Genomic DNA, 6148 nt, shown 5'->3' on the forward strand with positions numbered 1-6148 from the left:
AGCCCTGACTGAGACAGACAGAGAGCCCTGACTGAGACAGACAGAGAGCCCTGACTGAGACAGACAGAGAGCCCTGCCTGAGACAGACAGAGAGCCCTGCCTGAGACAGACAGAGAGCCCTGACTGAGACAGACAGAGCCCTGACTGAGACAGACAGAGAGCCCTGACTGAGGCAGACAGAGAGCCCTGACTGAGACAGACAGACAGTATAGCAAGGCAGTCTCTTAGGTGCTTTAGAAGTAATGGTTTCTCTGAATGAGTCTAGGGATACAATGTTGCATTTATACTATTATAGTCTAATTTACCTCCTTCCTGATTTGATTTATGCCATTATATTTATTGGGATTTAATAGGAACTCAGTAAATATTTACTGACTAGAAAAAAAAAAAAAACAAAGATTAAACACCTCTGAGAAAAATTGAATTTTGATGATTGGTTGATTAATTTTGAAAAGCAATTACCCAGAACTATAAGGCATGTTACTTTTAGCTTTGAGAAAAAAAAAATGTTTTTAAGTCCTTCCTTAAAAAACCAACCAACCAAACAAAGAACAAAACAAAACAAAAACTCTGTAAGAATCATTACTTCAGAAACTTAAGAATCATTACTTCAGCCAGGAGGTGGTGGTAGATGCTTTTGATCCCAGTACTTACCAGAGGGAGAAGCAGGCAGATCTCTGAGTTCAAGGGAAGCCTGGTCTGGACAGTGAGTTCCTGGATAGCCTTGGCAAAAGAGGGAAACCCTGTGTTGAAGAAAAAAGAAATCATTGTTTGTATTTACAAGATTCCATGTCAGCTTAAGAACCTCCCAGTCAGACAGTGGAGTATAATCACACCAAGCCTTCCACACCTCATGCTAGGATCCAAGTATCTGCTACACTATAAGGCATATCTTTACAGTGTGTTCATTTCTTTTCTTTCTTTGTTTCTTTTCTTTTCTTTTCTTTTCTTTTCTTTTCTTTTCTTTTCTTTTCTTTTCTCTTTCCTATTGAAAACTCTGCTCTTAGTTTAATAACATTGTTATCTTAGTATTTCAATATAGTATCTGTCTTGCATCCTGATAATCTTTTTGCTTCTATTTTGAGATCAATTATCTCTATCACACTATAGAGTACATAGTAAGGATACTTAGCCTAATGATGTTTCTTTGGATTCTGATTTGGTAGACCATGTTGGTTTGGGTTCTCTAAAGCATCTAGTTTTGGTTCATCCACAGCATCTGCATAGCTTCTTTTCCCCAAAGGACAAAGGTTATGACATTATTTCTAGAAGGTGGTATTCTTATTGCTTTCTGATATAGTCTACATTTCTTGCAGTGGTGTGTACCAGAGAGTTTGCATTTTGTGCTTATGCTTGCTCTACTTGTCTGTGATGGGTCACTGAGACTGCAATCATCAACACTATATTAATATATTATATTATGTTTTGAATGCCACATATAGGATATGGAAAGTTTTATGTGTGCTTTAAGAATATGAAGTTAGCTTTCTTCTCAAGTAGTACCCAACCACAACAGTTCTGTGTGGCTACGGGGAGGTTAGTAAATACATTCCACAAGTTACAGCTACTGTCTAAAGTTAAGGTACCTTTTAAACTTGGTTTGAAACTATGACAGCAAAGGGAAATTCTAATAGCTAGAATTGATAGCATCCAGATGAATAGAGTGAACAAGGACTCTCCCTTTATTCTTTCCTCAATAAATAAAAACTTGCCTTCCTCAGATGGATATCAGGGGTGACTGCTGGAACAAGTGATTTTATTGAATCCCTATGCTACTGTTCCAGGTCTGTAAGTCTAACAAGTTTCCACTCTTACATGTGTTGCTGGATTTCAGCATTCTCTCATCATGACTCAATTAAAAATATGCTTGCTTTCCCCTCTACTCTCAGAACAAGAACCAAACAAAACAGCAACAACAACAGAATTACATAGCCCAAGAAGAAAGAAGAAACAAAAATGAAATACTAATCTTAAGAAAAGTTTGAATATTTGGTTTCCTTGCCTCTAACAGACATGCACAGATATCCATTACAATAAAATTCTAAGTAAGATGTTTTGAAAGGAGGTCTCCAGCTATTGCCCTTGGTTTTCTTTATGGATGAGGAAGTGCATGCTGTGCACCTCTATTTGACCATTTGGGACACATTCCCCTATACGTCCCGAGTTGTTTGGTTTAGTTGAGTATGGGTGTGGATACTTTCTTTCTCTCTCTCTCTCTCTCTCTCTTTTAGATATAGCTAATTTTATTTACATTTTATTTTATTTTAATTTCTTTTTTTACTCTCTATATTCCATTCCCCGTCCCCCCATCCACCCTCCCTCCCTCTGTTCCACGTCCCACACCTCCTCCCGACCCCACCCCATCTCCATGTGGATGTCCCCAACCCCTCACTCCACCTGACCTAGAGGCTCCCTGGGGCTTCCAGTTTCTTGAGGGTTAGGTGAATCATTTCTGAATGAACACGGACCTGGAAGTCTCTACTGTATGTGTGTTGGGGGCCTCATATCAGGTGGTGTATGTTGTCTGTTTGGTGGTCCCGTATTTGAGAGATCTCGGGGGTCCAGATTAATTGAGACTTTCTAACCATTACTTCAAGGAGTTTCCACATTTTGTCAGAAATACTCTTTTAGGGAAATACTGTTTTCAGTAGCCTTTGCAATTACTGATTTTTCTCCTGCTACTGAATTTTTAGTTCTATATGATTTTCCTTGTCAGAGACACCATACAAAAGATTTCCTATATTTTGAACTTACTCCAAGACTACATTTGTATAGAAAAATCTTACAAACCTTGAAACATAGTCTAAATTTATCTCCAAAGTATATGATAAAAATGAGCATTACTTTGGATGGTGGTTTAGTCCCTGGGAGCTCTGGATGGTCCAGTTAGATGATATTGTTCTTCCTATGGGGTTGCAATCCCCTTCAGCTCCAGTAGTCCTTCCCCTAGCTTTTCCATTTGGCATCCTGGGCTCAGTCCTATGGTTGCTTGTGAGTGTCTTCATATGTATTGGTCAGGTTCTGGTATAACCTCTCAGGGAACAGCCACATAGAGGGGGAAAATGGCTTCAGTTACATTATGTAGCAGAGGATGGTCTTATCTGACATCAGTGGGATGGGAGGCCTTGGTCTTGTGGAGGCTTGATGGTCCAGTGTATGGGTATGCTAGAGCAGTGAGGAAGGAGTGGGTGAGTAGGTGGAAGAGCACCCTCATAGAGACAAAAGGGATGGGGTGGGGGGTTGGAGGGGCAACCAGGAAGGGGGATATCATTTCAATGGAAACAAATAAAATGATTAGTAAAAAAAGAATGAGTGTTACTGTGTCTGCTTCAATCATTGCATGCATGGCCCCTGTCATAAATTCCTCTATTAGAGTCTTTAGTTTACTAAATAGCTCTACAAATGAAATTAGTATTTCCCATTTATGAGTAGTGAAACTGATTTTGTGCTAAAATAACTTATCATTATTAACCCCATTATGACTCACAAGAATCATTTCAATATATATAAATTATACATATATATATATATATATATATATATATATATATATATATGCGCATAGGAACTATTTTAAAAATTGACATAAACCACTCAGAGAGGTTGTTATTGGGGAGTGAATGCAAAATGCTAATTAGAAAGGGAGATTGGTAATATAGCTGAGAACAGAACTTAAATGTCACAAAGCAATACTAAGTTTAGGAACGGAAGCATTTATATTTAATATGACTTCATCCTGTGGCTCTAAATACCTTCCCTAATCACTTCTTCCTTAATACCTGATTGCACTTGACTTTCTAGGGTACCTGAGTTGATTAAAATCTGTCTTCATTAGATAGGAAACACGTGTGTGTGTGTGTGTGTGTGTGTGTGTGTGTGTGTGTTTTGGGAGGGTATGACTTACAAGAACTTCTACAAGAATAAAATATTTTTGTCTTAATAATTTTTATGATGGAGTTAGTGAAAAACAGGGTGGGCGCAGAGTGATAAAACTCTTTTGGTATCTCAGAGGTGCTCAGTGACCTTTCTGATTTATCCTCCTTGGAGCATACCTAGAATGTAGTTCTCTACTGCAGCGGCAGTGGTTTTACTCTTCATCACTGGGTATACAGTCAATGAGAGTCTCCAGACAAGGAAAGCATTATTTCAGAAGAAAAGAAATAAATCTCCCTGAAGAATCCTTAAGCAATTTGCCAAACTTTAATCAGCCTTTTATTGTGTTTCACATAAGTTCTGCTACTTCATTACCTCAGTCATAAATATACATTAAATTTTATTTTAAAAGTCACAGGGGATACTCTGAATTAGAAACAATTCTTAGTGTTTAATAGACTTTGGGTTCTTTGATTGTACTAACAATGATGCTCTGAAACTGTGTTTAAAGCCCTAATGTTTGCTCACAGCATATTGTTCAGAAATAAATTTTGAAGCATTTTCTGTGTTCAGTGCTACTTTGTTTTGCAATTATTTCTGATTTTGTGCAGGATTTTAGCGATTTCTCAGAGTAGATGTTTACATATAGGAAAATGCCCAAACCCAAGAATACCATGCCACTACAAAGAGTTTTTGATGTCATTCAATATTTAATACATTACCTGAGTCTAATGTTTATTGCTTACTGCTCTGTGGAGACACTGAAAAATAATATTTCATGGAAGGAAATGTATTTATTTACAGTTAAGGCCAGAACAAATAAAAGAAAAATTGTCCCACAGACAGTAAGAAGTTTAACAAGAGGGAAGGAAGATCCGAGTGAGGATGAGATTGGAAACAATCTCATTCCGAAGGAGGAAAAAATAATCATGGGAAGCAGAGGGAGGGAGGGTCAAGAGTGAACCAGCAGAGGGGGAAAGGGGGCAGGATCCAGTGTGGGGGGAGTCAGGAGAGAAGCCCAAGGGTCAGGAGAATGGATGGAAATATACAGCTGAGGGGGAGTGGAAGGCTGGAGAGTGTTCTCTAGAAAGTCCCAGAGACCTGTGATGTGAGAGGCTTCCAGGTCTCAATGAGGATGATATTAATCGAAATGACCAACAGTGGGGAGATGGAAACTGAAGAAACCACTCCCAGTATATAGATAGGTTCCCCAGTGGAGGGAGGAAGTCACCAACCTACCTTAAAATTTTTTGACCCAAAATTGTTTCTGTCTAAAGGAAATGCAGAAACAAAAATGGAACAGATACTAAAGGAAAGGCCATTGAGAGACCATCCAACTTATTACTTATCCACTATTACTTATGCCATGTTGTACTTATAGAGAGGAGCCTAGCATGGCTGTCCTCTGAGAGGCTCTACCAGCAGCTGGCTGAAGCAGATACAGATACTTACAGCCAACCATTCAACAGAGGTCAGGGACCCTGTGATGGTTTATATATGCTTGGCCCAGGAAGTTACACTACTAGAAGTTGTGGCACTGTTCAATTAGATGTGGCCTTGTTGGAGTAGGTGTGTCACTGTAGATGTGGACTTTAAGACCCTCATTCTAGCTTCATGGAAGCCAGTATTCTGCTAGCAGCCTTCAGATGAAGATGTAGAACTCTCAGCTCTCCCTGCACCATACCTGTCTGGATGCTGTCATTTTCCTGCTTTGATGATAATGGACTGAACTTCTGAACCTGTAAGTCCTCCCCAATTAAATGTCCTTATAAGCATTGCCTTGTTCATGGTGACTTTTCACAGCAGTAAAACCCTAATTATGACAGAACCCTATGGAAGACTTAGGTGACAGATTGAAGAAAATGAAGGGGATGGCAAGCCCATAAAAGACCAACAATATCAACTAATCTTTACCCATGGAAGCTCCCAGAGACTACATGGGCTTGCCAGTGCTCCCTAACACATATGTAGCAGAGGACTGCCTTTTCTGGCTTCAGTGGAAGAGGATGTGCCTGCTTTGTAAAGACTTGATTCCCCAAAGAAGGAAATGCAAGAGAGTGAAGTGGAGGTGGGTGAGTAGGTAAGTGGATGAGGGGTTGGGGATTTGGGGGAGTGGGGGTCACCTTCTCTGAAGCAAAGGGGAGGGGGAGGAAATTTTGGAGGAGAGACCAGGTAGGGGGTAATATTTAGAATATAAATAAATAAAACAATTTTAAAAGCAGGAAAAAAATTGTCAATCTCTTCCCCCTTGCTCTCTCTGTGTGTGTGTGTGTGT

Source organism: Mus pahari, chromosome 14, assembly GCF_900095145.1.
Source record: "Mus pahari chromosome 14, PAHARI_EIJ_v1.1, whole genome shotgun sequence".
Taxonomy (NCBI): domain Eukaryota; kingdom Metazoa; phylum Chordata; class Mammalia; order Rodentia; family Muridae; genus Mus; species Mus pahari.